The following is a 20336-nucleotide window of genomic DNA, read 5'->3' as shown; positions in this document are numbered from 1 at the left end:
CATATACAAATACTTGCTAACAGTCCCAATTTCTCCAGGACAGTCCTGCTAACCAAAGAGCAAAAGGGATGGTGTTAAAACAAGCCTCGCCCAAAAGTGGGAAGCCTTGGGTGGTCCTAGAGGTGGGTCTTAAATTTCCACACTGCACATTGAGCGGAGCTATACTGTGTTTATATCCAGCCACCTCCAGAGCCTATATCAGCTGATTGTGGGGGTGTCTTGTGTTGAACCCCATTGATCTGATTTTGATGACCTAGATAAGTCAGAAATATCTGGTGCCTGGACAACCCCTTTAATTCCTGTTCCCTAATGGTCTTGTATTTTATTAAACTGTAATATTCAACGGAATGGGTCAGCAGATTTATACTACCCGAACTAGGGCAAAATGGAACAGCTGAGAGGTTCCCTTTAACTTTGCATAGCATTCCACATTTACAGTATATTAGTTGTATCACTTATAACCAGACAACATACCTAAAATCTCACTATAATCGGAAATGTTGTAAAAAAGCAATGACATGAAAAACAATAAATTACCATAATTAACCTGGGGTTCTCCTTATGGAGAGAGCCAAGTTGGTTTAAGAAGACTTAAAGGCCATGCGATGCTCCCTGGGAATTTAAATATTCAAAGAGTAAGGGGCCTTGAACTCTAGCACCACCTATTGGAGGTAGCAATCCAAAAAGTCAATATCTACCCTTTAAAGGGCTTTCGCACAAGAGGTAGGAAAAGAAGCCAAAATAGAAACTCTATTTTCAAACATGTGCTTTGAGATGTTTGCCCCTCATCGGTGCAAAACAATAGAACTTGTTTGGCTCAGTGAGAGGCCTTTGTAGAGTTTCTCCTTGTGGAGAGTACCTACTTGGAGTAGGCATTGGGACATTAAAAGAGGCTTTAAGAATGCAGGCCTTCCAATTTCTCCTTATGGGCAGCACGGTGGCTCAGTGGTTAGCACTGTAGTCTTGCAGTGCTGAGGTCCTGGGCTCAAATCCCATTAAGAACAACATCTGCAAGGAGTTTGTATGTTCTCCTTGTGTTTGCGTGGGTTTCCTCCGGGTTCTCCGGTTTCCTCCCTCACTCACTCGAAAGACATAATGATAGGGAATCTAGATTGTGAGCCCCAATGGGCACAGTGATGATAATGTCTGTAGTTACATAGTTAGTTACATAGTTTATAAGGCCGAAAAAAGACAAGCGTCCATCCAGTTCAGCCTATTTCTTGTGCACTGCAGCTATTCCGCAGCGTTGATCCAGGGGAAGGCAAAAAAAAAACATGCAGTATAGGCCAATTGACATCATTGTAAAGCGCTGCAGAATTAATGACGCTATATAAACGAGTATAATTACTTATACTTAAAATTATATTTGATATTTTACAAGTTGTGTGCCCATTTTAACCATAAATCTGCAAAAGGGGCAACAGTCTTTTTTTTAACACAATTAATAAAACTGCATCAATCTAAGGACAGAAGTCCCTACCCCCCCAAAAAAAACAACAACAACAACAAAAAAAAACAACAACAACAGCTGAAGAGGCTGTGAATTTTATATGGAAATTTCTCTACAAGAAAACAAAGTGCTAATTTCAGACATTGGAAAATTCAGAAGTAACAGATTTTACCGATTTAGTAATAAAAAAAAGTTACTTTTCTATTAAAGATGTTTTGTTTTAGATTCTGCAGTGTCTTTTTATCACAATACATGCAAACTTGGAGATGAAAGTGGATATAATACCCGCGCTGCCGAGGATCCAATATAGAAGAGGAGACCAGATGTGGTTTTATTTGTTAACGCGTTTCGAGGTGATCATACCTTTTCATCATCCAAACCACAATTATCACAGTACATAGACTGCAGAATAAGTTAACAGTGACTCTGTCAGTGAGCTCATCTAATAGCAGGGTCTGTAAACCTTATGTTTTGTCACCTAAACGGCCATCTAAGCTGATTATTGACCAAGTGAGAGTTCTCACATGCTGCAAAGATGTCAATATTCTTTACTGCAAGATAATATAATATTTTACCTATCAAAGAGGTGATGTTTATTTTACTGAGTCTACCTATTTCAATGATTTAACGCTGGGCAGTGGGTGTATTGTTGCTGAATAAACGTTATACGATTATATTAGATGACGTGTAAAATATATTATTAGGCTATGTGCCCACGATGCAGAAATGCTCCGGATTTTTCCTGAGCGTTTCTGCATCTCCCTGGCAAAAAAAACGCATGCGGATTGCACATGCGGATTGTACATGCGGATTGTACATGCATTTTTCCTGCCAGGGACATGCGGATGTGAAGCGTTCTTCACATGCATTTCCGCATGCGGGTTGTCAAGCGCTTTCCAAGCGATTTTAGCATCACTTGGAAAGTGCTTGTCAACTTGTTCACACTATATAAATCCATGCAAACGGCATGGATTTATATAGTGTGACCCGAGAGAATGTCAAAAAATAAAAAATAAATATTATACTTACCTTCCAATGGCCCCCGGTCTCCTTCTCCGATAAGTCCGGGCTTCCCGGTGTCTCGTGGTGGTGTAAAAGGACCTTCCATGACGTAATTTAGTTATGTGACAGGTCACGTGACCGCCGACGTCAGAGGTCGCATGACCCGTCACATGACTAAATGACGTCATGGCAGGTCCTTTTAGACCATCGCGAGCTGCCGGGGAGCCAGGACGCATCTCTGAGGAGACCGGGGGCCACCAGAAGGTGAGTATAATGTATATTTTTTATTTTAATTCTTTTTTTTTTTTTTTTTTAACAGGTACTATGGTACCCGGGTCTGGAGGAGAGTCTCCTCTTCTTCAGACCCGGTTACTATCCGCACATTGAATCGCTCAATATCCGCATGTGCACATGTAGTCATGTGGATATTAAGCGACTCTATGCAAGTCAATGGCGGCGAAAATGCCGCGATTACGCAAAATAATTAGTAGTGCGGCGGATTTTCTAACAGTGCTAACGGTCTACAAATTATGAACCAAAAAATAACTAATGGCAGGTTAAAATACTCTCCTCAACATTAAAATTTCAACAGCAAGAAGGAAAGGTTGAGGATATATGGAAATCACAGGATGAATTGACATGTTACTTATATGCAAATGATAAAAAAATGAAAACAAAATTTTCAAAACATCTTGATTTATTTAGTATGGAGTATGCCACATGCCGAAATCCCTTCACTTACAGCCTTGGCTGATATCAATGAGGTTATTAATGGTTGTCTGAGGAATGTTCTGCAGTGCTGAATGCATTTGGGCAAATCATCAAGATCTGCTTCTGGCAGCTTCCTTTGCAAATGCCGATCAATGATAGATCTGCTGCTGGCAGCTCCCTTCGCAATTGCTGACTAATGACATCCCAGATGTGCTTGATGGGAGACAAGACCGGAGACGCTACAAACCATGGTAGTTCGTTTAGGCCACGCAGGCTGCTCATAGTAGCACGAGCAACATGTGGCCTGGTGTTGTAGTGTTGAAAAACGTCTCCTGAGACTCTTTGGAGATTATCTGGTAGTCATGGACCCGTGGCTGGTATGACACAAGAAATCTAGGCGGATTTTGAGATGTATAATTATCGACAAAAAAGTTGCAGTTTTTTTTGCAAAAATTGGCGTATAAATCCCAAGTGTTAAATTGATTTCATGTTCTACTGAATACAAACGCTCTTAAAATAACAATGGCTGGTGTATCGGGCCTTAATGCATTTCTCAAGATACCTCCAATAGGATATGAGCACCACATACTTACCGTGCAACTTCATGACACAAGCCGAAACATGTATTAGATTTGGTTCAGATGTGTCCGAATGGGATTACTTTCCTACTAAATTCTTGCTTTCCAGTCAAGGAAAGGGTTACACTTCCACGCCGCAGACAGCAAGCAGTGCGCTGCCATTTTAACAGGATTTCTGCTCAGTCCTTGGAGAGATTATTTGCATTCCTCGGGACCTCTATTGTGAAATTCAGATGAATAAAGACTTACAAATCATTTTTGTGCCGTCACTGAGAGACTGAGAGCCGGTGAATGCTCTATTGTACCTTAACTATAATTGGCAAGACAGGCAAAAACCTGACAGTGTAGAGAAGCACAAGCTTAATAACAAAGGAGAATATCTTAAAGTGTTGACAGATGATCTTCACAATGAGGAAGCAAAGCTGCTACATTCTGGCAGTAAATGAGCGCAGAGGTGTAAAGGTTTCTGAAGTGACTGACATCGGACCAGCTATTTCTTCTCAGACGGAATATGGTAGGAAAGATCTGTCTGCTGTAATACCGGTGACTTGTTCTTCCTATTCCGTGTACAACACGAGACCTAAACGAATAAGACGGAACAAGCCGCGTAACAAACAAAAAGTGGGGGGCAATGTCACCACCGAGTGCACCATAAAGGCGATATGCGGGTGCATGGCAAAACCCCCTCCCCCCCGAGAAACTGGTGGAGGGACAAAGCTGTCCTGATGGATACATCACAGGGTGGATGAAGTTTAAAAATATTTATTCCCTTTATGCACTGTTGGTTGTGAGTAATGAACTTTATGACTGACAAATTATCTGTGTTGATGATATCAACACCTAGATGGAGAAGGAGCCATAAGGCTACGTTCACATGTTGAGTATTTTGCAGCAGATTTTTCTGCACCAAAAACCAGAATGTTGGCAGGAAAAAAAAACAATGTGTAAAATGTGTGTTTTTTTTAAACTCGTTATTGTGTTTTTTTCCTCCTATGAATTGGTGAAATGCATTGAAAGAACTGGCATGCTGCAGATTTAAGAAAAAAAAAAAAACACTGAAAGAATTGACCAACTGAATATTTAAAAAAACGTTTTGTTAGTTCAAACCTGCAAGGAAAAAATGAGCAGCGCTTGCATTTCAGAAATGTCATTCACTTTGCTGGTACTGTAAAAAGTTGCGTTTTTTTTACCCTTATTAAAAAAAAAAAAGGCATGGAAAAAACGCAGCGTGTAAACAAGATCTAAGAGGTCTCATGCGCATGGTCACCTAAACTCTGCTGCCCAACTAATCCACCTGTCCCCCGGCTATTCACCGGCCTCTCCCCTCTGTCAATCCCTTCACTGGCTCCGCATTGCACAGAGACTCCAGTTCAAAACCCTAACCATGGCATACAAAGCCATCCACAACCTGTCTCCTCCATACATCTGTGACCTAGTCTCCTGGTACATACCTGCACGCAACCTCCGATCCTCACAAGATCTCCTTCTCTACTCCTCTCTTATCTCCTCTTCCCACAATCGCATACAAGATTTCTCCCGCTCATCCCCCCAAGTCTGGAACTCTCTACCCCAACACATCAGACTCTCGCCTACCACGGAAACCTTCAAAAGGAACCTGAAGACCCACCTCTTCCAACAAGCCTACAACTTGCAGTAACCCTCGCTCCACCACACCGCTGCACGACCAGCTCTATCATCACCTACTGTATCCTCACCCATCCCTTGTAGACTGTGAGCCCTCGCGGGCAGGGTCCTCTAATGTCTAAGATTACTACACTTGTTGTTTGCTAAGTACACCCCTTTTTACATGTCAAGCGCCAGGGAATAAATGGCGCTATAATAATAATAAATAATAACTATGAAGCCTCATTTTTGTATGTCTCATTACATACACTAAGGATTGTTTTTTCCCCAGACACAAAAGGAAATTTCCCTTAAATGTATTACTTCCAGGGAAGAAATAAGGCAAGGTATAGATCACCATGCTGTGGCAGAAGGAGTACCGATAGCTCCATTGTATGGAATCACTGCCATGTGCATGAGGTCTCAAGCTGATCATTCAAAGTCTAAAATAACAAGAAACAGTGTGAAGAACTGCAGTTCTTCATCCTTAGGCCACTTTCAGGTGAATGTATTAAGGTGCTTTATTTACACCTGTACTGACTATAATAGTGTTGGAATAATAATGGTTTCTGACGAATCATGGAAGGACCAGGTGTAGAGTCAACAATATGGGGTAAAAAAAATCTCATCCGAAAGCATTCTTACATAGAGTAACCCCCCCACACTTTTTACTATAATGTAATTGGGTCACCGAAGGAAATGTGTAAGAAATAAATATTCCTCACATGTATTAAAGCTGTCAAACAGTCACAAATCATGCACACGGGAGTGATTCAAACATATCACCGAGCAGCTGTAAATACTTGGTGCTCGCCTGAGTATACTCGATCATCACTAGTCTGTATTTCTCAGCACTGAGGCAACCAAAAAATGGGCAACGTTGAGGACTGCAGAAGTAGTGGTGAGCCAAAGAAACTTAGTGCAACAAATGAAAAACACATCATGCTTACTTCCCAAAGAAATCCGAACATGTCCAGCAGTGACATCAGCTCAGAACTGGAAGCAACCAGTGGGACTCAGCAACACCCACTTACTGTATAGAGAAGGCTGTCCAGAAGTGGTCTTCAAGGAAGAGTTGTGGACAAAAACTATACTTTTGAAATGGAAACAAGGTCAAGTGACTCAACGATGAGTGTCTGCACGCAACAGTAAAGCATGGTGGAGGTTCCTTACAAGTTTATGGCTGCATTTCAGCAAATTGAGTTGCTAATTTGATCAAGATTAATAGTGTCCAAAATGCTGAGAAATACAAGCAGATACTTATCCATCAATTCTGCAGGAGGAAAACAACCCCTAACATACAGTCAATGTCATTAAGAACGATCTTCAGCGTAAAGAACAACAAGGAGTCCTGGAAGTGACGATATGGCACCACAGAGTCCTGATCTCAACATTATCTAGTCTGTCTTGGATTACATGAAGAGACAGAAGTATTTGCACAAACGACATTCACAGTTAGTTTTCCAAGATGTTAGGAAAAATCTCCCTGCCGAAAGCCTTTAAAAACAGTGTGCAAGTATATCTAGAAGAATTGATACTGTTTTAAAAGCAAAGTGTGGTCACACCCTTTTGTGATAAAAATAATCTGAATACTTCCATTTTTAAAGAAACTTTTACACAGTACTGTATATGTGCACGTTTGTATATACATATAGACATATAAAAATGTTATATATATACACACATATATATGCGCAAACACATTTATTGGGGTCATGCGCTTTCTCTTGACTTTGCTGAAAGGCAGAAGGGGGTAAAGCACAGCTCTAATTGGCAAATTGGACGGCAGCTTAAACATGGAAAAAATAATTTTTACATGTTAAAGAGATTTTATTAACTTCAGATTACCACTGAGTTTTAGTATGCAATCTCCATTTTTAACCTCAATATTCAGTTTACAGCCTGGTTCAAGTTTCAGATTTTTCTCTCGTGGGAGTATCTCTTCCGGTAATACAGGCTGAATGTGAAAGCTGTGTGTATTTAGGGTGCAGCTGTCTTCATTAGCTCATGTCAGCACAGCTTCTACCCTGCACTCAATTCCTCTTCTTCCTTTTCTATAGACTCATTTCCTTGCCTGCCTTTAGACAGAGATAGAAGAAGGGAACCGGTTGCACAAAGATCTGTAGTGGAGAAAGAGGAAACTAACCCTGAGATAAGGGCGAGGGGAGCAGGAGCTCCATGATTTGTTTTGCAGGTCACTCAGCTAAAGGACTTCTAAACACTCCGCAGCAGCAAAATGGTAGAAACATTTTAGCAAAGTGTTATTTAGAAAGTTGCTTAAACTTTCCACTCTGGAGAAAATGAACCATAAAAAAAATATTCTATGCAAAGGTGTACATAGTAGAGATGAGCGGATTAATTCATGGGACTTATATACAGGTCAGTGGTATATGGCGGCTAAATGGGAGTCCAGCGAATCTTTTACATACCAAAGTGGCTTTAGATTAGCCAGGGCTGGCGCAACGTCATCTGTGTGTCAAGTCACACAGATGATGTCAGGCTATCCCTGAAAATTATACCCAACGCCAGAAGGTAAGAGATTCCTGGGACTCCCATACAGCCGTCAAGTACTAGTGACCTGGACCGGAGTACCGTGAATCCGATCCGTTCGTCTCTAGTACATAGCTGGCAAAGGAGCACAAGTATTAGCGTATCCAAAATATTCACTAGTGTATGGCTTGGTGCAGACCTTCCTTCGGGCTGTGCGCTTTGCCTATATTGCTTTCCACAGACAGGTCTAAAATGGTCAGGTCCTGCTCTGCCCACATAACGAGGTGAGATACGAGCATTACGGACCATCCTGGTTGGGAGCACCTTGTTGCGGTGGGATGGCTTTTACGCTTTTTTTGATCAAAAGAGTGTCAACTAAGTACCATGTGTTTATTACATGTATTATTACTATTTACTTACTGCAGGGTATCTATTCATTATTTTTATTCTAAGTTGTGTTGGTCTATTGGAGGCCAGTGTGAATATGCACCTACACATTGGACTTATACCAAAAAGTGTGCAAGCCCACATTTTCGGTTTTATTAATGCAGTAAGGTGGTGAAATAATAGTTTATGGAAAACTTTTGTTTAGAATAGGAACTAAAAAAAACTCTAGATGGTGATGATCTAATAGGAATCTCCAACATTCAACCTCCACCACAACAATTGTGATTTTCCGATCAGCGACATTATCAGTACTATTTTTTTTTGTAGATGTCATATGATGATCAGTTTCGACCAGTACTAGAGATGTGACATGTAATGTTGGCATATCCAGATATCTGTTTTATTTCTATTAAGGAGAGGTTAACAACCATTAAAAAAATAATTGGGCAGATCTATCGAATGACCAATTAATGCTTCACTCAAGTGTTTTTAAAGACCACTTGAGTTCTTTATTCTCCAAGACGAGGAAGATAAAAAGGTAATTTTACATTTCCCAGCAGTCCTAAAGCAAACAATCTCAGCCTAGAAGAAGAAATGTATATCTGTATACATACAAAAGTCTCTACTAATTCAATGTTCAACAGTATATACACTGCTCAAAAAAATAAAGGGAACACTCAAATAACACATCCTAGATCTGAATGAATGAAATATTCTCATTGAATACTTTGTTCTGTACAAAGTTGAATGTGCTGACAACAAAATCACACAAAAATCATCAATGGAAATCAAATTTATTAACCAATGGAGGCCTGGATTTGCAGTCACCCCCAAAATTAAAGTGGAAAAACACACTACAGGCTGATCCAACTTTGATGTAATGTCCTTAAAACAAGTCAAAATGAGGCTCAGTATTGTGTGTGGCCTCCACGTGTCTGTATGACCTCCCTACAACGCCTGGGCATGCTCCTGATGAGGCTGAGTATTGTGTGTGGCCTCCACGTGCCTGTATGACCTCCCTACAACGCCTGGGCATGCTCCTGATGAGGTTGCGGATGGTCTCCTGTGGGATCTCCTCCCAGACCTGGACTAAAGCATCCACCAACTCCTGGACAGTCTGTGCTGCAACGTGACGTTGGTGGATGGAGCGAGACATGATGTCCCAGATGTGCTCAATCGGATTCAGGTCTGGGGAACGGGCGGGCCAGTCCATAGCTTCAATGCCTTCATCTTGCAGGAACTGCTGACACACTCCAGCCACATGAGGTCTGGCATTGTCCTGCATTAGGAGGAACCCAGGGCCAAACGCACCAGCATATGGTCTCACAAGGGGTCTGAGGATCTCATCTCGGTACCTAATGGCAGTCAGGCTACCTCTGGTGAGCACATGGAGGGCTGTACGGCCCTCCAAAGAAATGCCACCCCACACCATTACTGACCCACTGCCAAACCGGTCATGCTGAAGGATGTTGCAGGCAGCAGATCGCTCTCCACGGAGTCTCCAGACTCTGTCACGTCTGTCACATGTGCTCAGTGTGAACCTGCTTTCATCTGTGAAGAGCACAGGGCACCAGTGGCGACTTTGCCAATCCTGGTGTTCTGTGGGAAATGCCAAGCGTCCTGCACGGTGTTGGGCTATGAGAACAACCCCTATCTGTGGACGTCGGGCCCTCATACCACCCTCATGGAGTCGGTTTCTAACGGTTTGTACAGACACATGCACATTTGTGGCCTGCTGGAGGTCATTTTGCAGGACTCTGGCAGTGCTCCTCCTGTTCCTCCTTGCACAAAGGCAAAGGTAGCGGTCCTGCTGCTGGGCTATTGCCCTCCTACAGCCCCCTCCATGTCTCCTGGTGTACTGGCCTGTCTCCTGGTAGCGCCCCCAGCCTCTGGACACTACGCTGACAGACACAGCAAACCTTCTTGCCACAGCTCGCATTGATGTGCCATCCTGGATGAGCTGCACTACCTGAGCAACTTCTGTGGGTTGTAGAGTCCATCTCATGCTACCAAGAGTGAAAAAGCACAACCAACATTCAAAAGTGACCAAAACATCAGCCAGAAAGCATTGGTACTGAGATGTGGTCTGTGGTCCCCACCTGCAGAACCACTCCTTTATTGAGGGTGTTTTGATAATTGCAAATATTTTCCATCTTTTGTCTATTCCATTTGCACAACAGCATGTGAAATTGATTGTCAATCAGTGTTGCTTCCTAAGTGGACAGTTTGATTTCACAGAAGTTTGATTTACTTGGGAGTTATATTCTGTTAAGTGTTCCCTTTATTTTTTTCAGCAGTGTACATGACCACAGCTGCCTGAACACAAGAGCAATGAAACTGCTACAAATCTTCGTTACCAGTGCCAACAAAGCGCAAAACAAAAATGTAACAAATAACCTTAATGGGGTTGTCTGGGATTGATTTCTATTTCAGCATAGGTCTGCAGTAGAAGACAAACTCGGCTATACTCATCCTTGCTAGGTCAAGAGATTGTGTTTGTTGACAGGCTACAGCGGTGGTGACCTCACAACCTTAGTGCACGTGACCAATGCAGCCAATCACTGGGCTCAGCAATGCTGCTGACGGCACGGACCACTGGGCCATGTGATTGGCTGTAGCAGACACGTGCGCTGAAGTTGTGAGGTCACTGCTGCAGCCTGTCAACAAAGACTGAAGCAGCGGTAGAGAGGCAAGGCTGATCGTGGAGAGGGAAAGCATAGCTGTTTATTATTTCTACATCTGCAACCCCTTAAAAAGACAATAAAGATGACAGTACTGCTACGTTTGACTCCCATATTGGGCAGGTAACCAACTGACCACGTCAAGTATACAATTATTTAGGATCCAGGCGGCCAATGTATCTAGATTCCAAACTTTTTAAAGTTTTGTTTTGTTTTTCTTTCAATAATTTTTATCTATCAGAGTTTTTGTTGCTAAACATCTAAAACAAACATAGCCTAACATGCCATTCATTTTTTACTTTTATTTCAGCTGCAACACGTTTTTTTTTTCTCACACAGACAAAGAATACATTTATGAACAGACGTAAAAGTATAGCACAAGTTACTATAATAATACATCACCTCGACATCCACGACTCACAGAAATGGGAAGATGCGGTCCTGAGTGACGGGGAGCGGGCATTTACTATACTATCAATGTATTTATAGTGCGCCACAACTGACTCTTTTAATGTTGCCTGAAGTTTAATCTTATTACTCTGCCGTCTACAAAAGGAATAAAATAAGTGCGGTAAAATGGAAAATTCATATATATATATAGAACACACGGGCAGTAAAAATACTGAGGTTTCTGGCGTTTAATGTGGGTTCCCACAAGTACGTCTGATCACAGTGTGAGCTTGTGAAAACATTGTTTTAAATTGCTCTTTATAAATACTCTTTATAGCAGATAACGGCACAATAAAAGCGCGGGCACATTATCCTGGGGTTAAACTAGTGGGTGCTAAGAACTAGATGGCTTGCAGAGTTGGTAAGACTTTATACAGTGTCTGGCATAGAGCTGATATAAAACAGTGAAGACATTTAATTTTGGAACCTTATCCCAGGTTTGAAGCAATGTTTTTGCTATTTTAATAGGAGTGGATCTGCAGTACCCGGCCACGGCCACTACACAGTTGGAGTTCTGTTGTTCAGATCCTCAACTGCTAACATCAGACTACCGCCGAAACAGAGAACAGCTGATCAGTGGAGGTGCCGGGTGTCAGACCGAACCGATCCATCCGGCCACCGCTGAAACTGAGAACAGCTGATCAGTGGAGGTGCCGGGTGTCAGACCGAACCGATCCATCCGGCCACCGCTGAAACTGAGAACAGCTGATCAGTGGAGGTGCCGGGTGTCAGGCCGAACCGATCCATCCGGCCACCGCCGAAACAGAGAACAGCTGATCAGTGGAGGTGCCGGGTGTCAGGCCGAACCGATCCATCAGACTACCGCGGAAACTGGGAACAGCTGATCAGTGGAGATGCCGGGTGTCAGACCGATCCGATCGATCTAGCCGCAGCTGAAACTGAGAACAGCTGATCAGTGGAGATGCCAGGTGTCAGACCGAATCGATCGATATGGCCACCGCTGAAACTGAGAACAGCTGATCAGTGGAGGTTCCGGGTGTCAGACCGCACCGATCCATCCGGCCACCGTTGAAACTGAGAAAAGCTGATCAGTGGAAGTGCCGGGTGTCAGACCAAACCGATCCATCTGGCCACCGCTGAAACGGAGAACAGCTGATCGGTGGAGATGCCGGGTGTCAGACCGATCCGATCGATCTGGCCACCGCTGAAACTGAGAACAGCTGATCGGTGGAGGTGCTGGGTGTCAGACCACACCGATCCATCAGGCCACCGCTGAAACGGAGAACAGCTGATCGGTGGAGGTGCTGGGTGTCAGACCACACCGATCCATCAGACCAACGCCGAAACTGGGAGCAACTGATCAGTGGAGGTGCCGGGTGCCAGACCCCCATGGATCAATCTGGCCACTGCTGAAACTGGGAACAGCTGATCAGTGGAGCTGCCGGGTGTCAGACCCCACAGATCAATTTGGCCACCGCCGAACCTGGGAACAGATGATCAGTGGAGGTGGCAGGTGTCAGACCCCTACGATCAGATATTCCACACTTATCCAAAGTATAGGTCATCCAATGTAAAAGTAGTAGAGCAACCCTTTAAAGGGGTATACAGTCTAAGTAAGTTATTGCCTATTCACTGGATAGGCAATTCTAGATCAGTGTGGGTTCCATTACTATGGCACTGACAAAAATAACCTAGTGTGGTGCTATGCTTGGCTATTCTTCATATCCCTATTGCTATAGACCTGCCACTCCAATCAAGTGCTCTTGGCTGTGGTCTTGGGATCATGCGAAAATCAGGGTTGCCAACCGACCAGAAATTCTCGGACAGTCCTTAAAAATATGTCATTTTTTGCCTTGTCCATAAAAAAAAAAATTGAAGGCGTCTATGATTTTTTTGAAGCTGAAGAAACTTACACAAATTATTATCACTGTAATTGTCATCATTTTACAGTGAATACAGCTGATGTCTTGATATCAGAATTATGGGCTGTCAAACATGTATCACTTATAATCATAATGATTTATTGTGGTTTTATAATATATCTGTAAAAAACATTGTTCGTCCATGATTTGTTGGTAAAAAATAAAAAGTCAAGTTGGCAACCCTGGGCAAAAAAAAATACACAAATCCCTCATTCTGGCAATCGCTCAGACCCACACAGATCAACAGTTATTACATAGAATCAAAGAATGTTAGAGTTGGAAGGGACCTCTGGGGTCCTCGTGTCCAACCTCCTGCTCAATGCAGGAGTCACTAAACCATCTCAGACAGATGTCTGTCTCTGTCCAGCCTCTCTTTGAAGACTTCCATTGAAGGAGAACTCACCACCTCTCGCGGCCGCCTGTTCCACTCATTGATCACCCTCACTGTCAAAAAGCTTTTTTCTAATATCTAATCTGTACTTTTCAATTTCATTCCATTACTTCCCGTGTTTCCATGTGCAAATGAGAATAAGGATGATCCCTCTACACTGTGACATCCCTTCCGATATTTGTAGACAGCTATTAAGTCTCCTCTCAGTCTTCTCTTTTTCAAGCTAAACATTCCCAGATCCTTTGACCATTCCTCGTAGGACATAGTTTGCAGTCTGCTCACTATCCTGGTAGCTCTTCTCTGAACTTGCTCCAGTTTTTCAATATCTTTTTTAAACGGTGGTGCCCAGAACTGGACACAGTATTCCAGTCACTGAGACCAGAGTACCACTTTAAGCCAATTAAACAAAAAGTACTTGCATTTTTCATGATTAATCAGCCTATAAATTACAACTTCCTATACAATGTGTTTCCTAGATTTTCAGCTGAATACTAGTTTTATGGATAGGCCATCAATGTATGATTGTGGTGGCCTAACCACTGGGACCTTGCCACATATGGATGTGAATATTAGCCTAAGCAATCAGGCTGTCTGATCTGGCCAGAATTACTAAAGAAGAGTCTACTATTTTTAATCCAAATACGGCAACCACTTCCGTCCGTCGCATGGGTTCGGTATTGCAATAAATGTACCACCACTTAAATCCCAAAAGGACAGATGAGGCATCTTCTAAACCTGGTCAATCCCTGACTTCAAAGTTGGGCTGGCACTGAGAATAGGGGCTTTTTGCTTAGATCAAACCAGTCATCTTATTCACGCTGTCCCAACTGTAGGCAACATGAATCAGATCCTGCACAAATTCAACCAAGTAGATGAAAAAGAAAAGGGAAATCCACCGGCACATCCAACAGGAAATAATTAAAAATTGTTCTTTATTGAAGAAAAAACAAACATGCTAAAATGAAACCTCAGAAACCTGACGCGTTTCTGGTGTATACAACACCCTTATTCATAGGACGACTGAGGCAACATGTAACAGACCAGACTCGGTGATATGCTATCGCCCAGCCTGACACACAATGTAAAATCCCCCTCATCTTGGCTTTCAGCTACAGGTTTTTACAAATGTGCATTGAGCAGATGCAATGTATGTCAGCATGTGGATAATAAGAAACACACTTTCAGTTCCTCTGAGGGTGTGTTATATTCCATCAAAACATTCATTAATTGTGAAACCAGTCATGTTATTTACTGCATACATTGCAAAATCTGCAATTTACAATATGTAGGTTACACCACACGTAAACTCAAAAAAAGGATAGCTGAGCACATTGGTAACATCAGCAGTGGTAACTCTGGTTATTCTGGGGAAGCTAAACATTTTAGCACATTGCATAGAGGAGACCTTTCCTGTTTGTCTTTTTTTGGGATTGAAAAAGTTGATCATTCCATTCGGGTGGGGGGGGGGGGCGGCTGGCAGAAACAATTAGCTATAAGAGAAGCCTACTGGATATTGACCTTGGACACTAACTATCCCCGGGGCATGAATTTCAAAAATGACCTATTTTTTATTTATTAGTGATTGTGATTATTTTTTTTTTATTCATTTATTTATTTATTTTTGATGCTGCTTGTTTAATAGTGATGTTGAGACACGGATTGCTAGGCTGTGTAATGCCGTTTGTCGATTTTTGCACCTGATTCCATTCTTTGCGTTACTGGCTGCGTATCTGATTTCATCCTGTGTGACACTGACTGCCGAATTGTGGCTTCCATTAGTTGCCATTATGTGAATTGTTATTGCAATTATATTTGTCCATTCAGAATATTATTGCCACGTTGGCTATGCTTTATGAATTATTTATTATTTATTGCATTACATTTACTATTTTATGCTCATCACCTGTATTGTTTGCAACTTCCTCTGCAGCACTGATTTGAGCTCTACCTATTGTTTTTGCTCATTTATTGCAAGTTTGGTATAAAGTCTGGTCTGTTACATGTTGCCTCAGTCATCCTATGAATAAGGGTGTTGTATACACCAGAAACGCGTCAGGTTTCTGAGGTTTCATTTTAGCAAGTTTTAGTTTTTTCTTCAATAAAGAACAATTTTTAATTATTTCCTGTTGGATGTGCCGGTGGATTTCCCTTTTCTTTTTCATTCGCTTGTGATCACCAATGGGTGCGGCACCCTCAGGATGGATTCCGGCTGACATATGGTTTTGAAATCGACAACGTGGTAAGCTTTCTATATTTCCTCTCCCCTCCTCCCTTCTACGTCAACCAAGTAGATGTTTTTCTGAAACGCTCTGGTGTTTTAGAGAAAATATACTGTAAAGATCCAGCCTGAGATCATAAGAGGACCATAGATGAGACAAGACTAGATCGGAAGTGCCCAGGCCGGCTATTCCCAGCGCCGCTTTAGGAGACGGAAAGGTCTCTCCCATACGTGTACATAAGGAAAGACCTGTCGATCACCTGGAGTAGAGCTTGGAGTAGCCGGCTAGGGGCAGCACCGGGTTAGTCTTGCCCGCGGCTTTGGTTCCTGGCCAGATCTTTGCAGTATATCTTTCTCTAAAACACTGGAGCGTTTCCGAGAAAAATATAGCGGATCAGCAAAGGCTCTGATTAATGCAGCCTGTGGTTTGGGCAATGTGAATCAGGTGACAGGTTCCCTTTAAATTAGGTACATGGGAATTAAAGGTTATGAGTGACATATATGCCACTATAGGACTATATGATGTCTTCAATTGGTGGACTCTCCATGTATATATGTCTTGCAATTTCTTCTAAAGGGGATCTGTCATCAAATTTCATAATGCATGCTTCATATTTAATTAAACATCTGGTGTACTTACTTTGAAAATCTAGATCAAAATGGCTATGCAATCTAGCATTTTATGAGCTCACCTCATTTAAATAGCAGGCAGGAAAACTTTCAAATAGCAACTTTAAAATACACCCATTCTGGTATGGCTATTCACAGTAAGTACACCAGCCTCATCAGGTCTAAGCTATCTGTTTAATAATGCATGTATACTGCGAAATCTGGCAACAGATCTCCTTTACTAAACATTGCTGGAGTTTCCTGATACAGCGGTCCATAACTAGCTTACTAATTCAATACACATCTTTAGATGTCAATCATCTGTCAAAAATCTATAAATAAAGAGTACTACATGGACCAGCAGGTCATTTATTTCTTCCCGTCAAGTACTCAGTTCCTGTGTATCTTCGCTAAAAGGAATGGAGACAAACGTGGTCTGCACCGAGCACACAAAAATATAATTCATGCCCTGCACTGTCTGGTGTGAGAGGATGATTCATATGCCCCCTAATAAAAAAGATTCAGCAGTTTCCAATTGAGACCTTTATTCCTTCTCTGACTAAATGATGCCTGAAATTTTTATTCTCCTTCTAATGGAATTTCAATGGCCTTCAGTGCAAATCTACTGGAAATTTTTGCATATTAAGTGGAAAAAATTAAATGATGTTAACCACATTTTAATGTGATTAAGGCTGACAGGGTCATTATTTCAGCTAATCACTCAGAGTAAAAGGCTCAAACAAAACTTTGCCGAATGCGTGATTGCAGCATTCATAGAAAACGGTGACAAACAGGGAACAAAAAAGAAGAAAAAATATACGGTAAATAGTTGTAAAAAATTATATCTATATATATCTAGATATAAATATATCTTGATATCTAGATATATAGTCATGGCTGAAAGTGCTGGCACTCTTGAAATTATTCCATAAAATGAAGTATTTCTCCCAGAAAATTATTGCAATTACACTTTTTGTTACACATTTATTTCTTTTGTGTATTTTGGAACAACACAAAAAAACAGAGAAAAAAGGTAAATTGGACATAATATCACACAAAACCCCAAAAAAGAGCCAGATAAAATTGTTGGCACCTTTCCAAAATTGTGAGTAAACAACTTTGTTTCAAGCATGTGATGCTCGTTCAAACTCACCTGTGGCAAGTAACAGGTGTGGGCAATATGGAAATCACACCTGAAACCAGATAAAAAGGGAAGAAGTTGACTCAATCTTTGCATTGTGTGTGCTGCACTAAGCATGGAGAACAGAAAGAGAAGAGGACTATCTGAGGACTCAAGAACAATATCAACACTCTCTTTGTGCTGTTTCAATTCAAACACTTCATTTTCTGGAACAATTTCAAAGGTGCCAATACTTTCGGCCATGACGGTGTGTGTGAAATATATATATATATATATATATATATATATATATATATATATAAAAGATTTTTCTGTATTTTCATGACTATGACAATTGTACATTCACACTGAAGGCATCAAAACGATGAATTAACACATGTGCTTTTTTCTTGCCATAATACAAATTCTAACAGTCTATTCAGTAGGACTATCAGCTGTGTATCCACCTGACTTCTGCAAAAGACAACTGATGATCCCAACCCCATTTATAAGGCAAGAAATCCCACTTATTAAACCTGACCGGGCACACCTGTGAAGTGAAGACCATTTCCGGTGACTACCTCTTGAAGCTCAAGAGAATGCCAAGAGTGTGCAAAGCAGTCATCAAAGCAAAAGGTGGCTACTTTGAAGAACCTAGAATATAAGACATATTTTCAGTTGTTTCACACTTTTTTGTTAAGTATATAATTCCACATGTGTTAATTCATAGTTTTGATGCCTTCAGTGTGAATGTACAATTTTTATAGTCATGAAAATACAGAAAAATCTTTAAATGAGAAGGTGTGTCCAAACTTTTGGACTGTACTGTATATATATATATATATATATATACACACACACACACACACACGCATACATACATATGAATATACACACAAATATATATTGTATATTAACAGAGAATAAAAATAAAAAGTTTTAAAAGTCAAGTAGATTGGAAAGGTTCATTCTGGCCGCATTTTAGATGTTTCGGGGCCGTAAAAACACACAATAAAAGATTTAGCATCGCGGCATAAGCACATACATATATTTTTAGATCTGCAGCTGTAGCTGGTTATGGTTGTTATGGTTAATCTTATTAGAAAAAAATACACAGAACGCTGGCTCTTATTAATGCCCCAGGGAGTCTTTCACTTAAAATATTCAACAGTACTACTGAAGTTTATGCATATTTAAGCAGGAAAAACAAATGTTTCGTTCCCAATTTTGATGTTATCAGAAGTTGGAGCGTTATAAAGATTTGGTAAATGGCGGACAGGAGATGGGCATCTGTCAAGGAAACTTTAATGCAGAAAACATTTTTATTTCTCCACCACTAAACTCAATATAAAACTTGGGATTGTACAATGTTTTAATTACTTGGTTGTGTAATGGAAGCGCCCTTTAATAAATGAAATTAATTATGGATTCTGAGCGCAATTCCAAGGTAAATTTCATCACAGATGAATAGCAGTAAATGAGATAATCAAGGCTTGCACCGATGACCTTGCTTGTAGCAAAGATATGATATCATGTGCTGTTTTTAAAGGTCCCGTGGAGGTAAACTGGAGCACCCCCGCCACCCCCTATTCAACAGATTCATCTAAACAGTGTGTTCAATGGGTTTTAATGAAATCAATGGAAAGGTGCTTTAAGATGCGAAGGGTCTGATTACTCCACACATGCAATTATTTACTGAATGTCTACACTCTCGTAGGCTCGTATAACACGTGTAAACTAGAGTTGAGAAAAAAAGATTTGCAGGACCCTGGACCAGCGGCCATGTCACTAGTCCAAGGCTACCACTTCTGATTAGTCAGCTCAATGCGTAGTCATCGTTGCAGTGTGATGTATCGTCAGACCTAACTATCAGAAGAGGCACCAGAGATGCCGGAAGTTAGGAAGAGGTTTGCACGGTTCCGGTCCGGCAGCAATGGACTACAGATTTGGCGGCTAGACCAGAGACATGCAAATCATTTTGCCCCATTCTTGTGTAAACCACTAGAGAGGTATCCTCACCCCCACCTTGGATCAGTCAGATGAATATAGGAGGTCACTTCGGAGAAGGCTAGCAATGAAGGATGCTATGGCAGGACAGGATATCCCGATTTTGCAAGTTGTCACATGTCATACCGTCAACAACCAATGTAACTAGATTGGCCAGACAGGAATAACTGAAGACCCAAGAAATGTCAGAATAAATTGCCACAATTATAGGGGTTTCATAAGATAAAAAAAAAAAAACTAGAATACAAAAACAGTGCAACACATTTTCTGTGGCTTGGGTCTTGGATTACAGCTTGGCATGAATTAATCAATGGGGTGAAGCTGCAACACAAAAAAACCTTCGGACAAGAAATACACTGTGTTTGGAAGAAATCTGGCATGTTAGTATAATTTTGGGCAACTCTTTTAATTTGTTTTCTTCCAGTAAGGACTTGTGCACACGACAGATTTTCTCGTACGAGTGCTATCCGTGGTTTTCACCTATGATATTCTATGGGGCGGTGCACACGTCCGAAGTTTATTTCAGACCATAAGGTCCATGGAAAAAAATCAGAGACATATCTGATTTCGATCCGAGTGTCGGATCAAAATCGGCAATACAAGTTTATGGGTCCGTGAAAAAATTGGACTGCACTCGGATGGCATCAGAGTGCGTTCCGATTTTCATGGATTGACAGAATGGAGAAGGTGGAGAAACTTTTTTTCTTTTTTCTCCACATCTGAGAAAAATTGATCA

The 20336-nt window shown here is 41.4% G+C and overlaps 1 protein-coding gene across 2 annotated transcripts in view; it reads right to left on the bottom strand.

Annotated features, from left to right (window-relative positions):
- Positions 1-20336, bottom strand: part of OLA1 (Obg like ATPase 1) — a 287570-nt gene that overhangs the window by 19631 nt on the left and 247603 nt on the right. The gene's annotated exons all lie outside the window — the stretch shown is intronic.

The sequence above is a fragment of the Phyllobates terribilis genome, unplaced genomic scaffold, assembly GCF_046119375.1.
Source record: "Phyllobates terribilis strain yellow unplaced genomic scaffold, ASM4611937v1 Scaffold_9__5_contigs__length_417890890, whole genome shotgun sequence".
Lineage (NCBI taxonomy): Eukaryota > Metazoa > Chordata > Amphibia > Anura > Dendrobatidae > Phyllobates > Phyllobates terribilis.
This window is presented reverse-complemented; position numbering and strand designations above follow the sequence as displayed.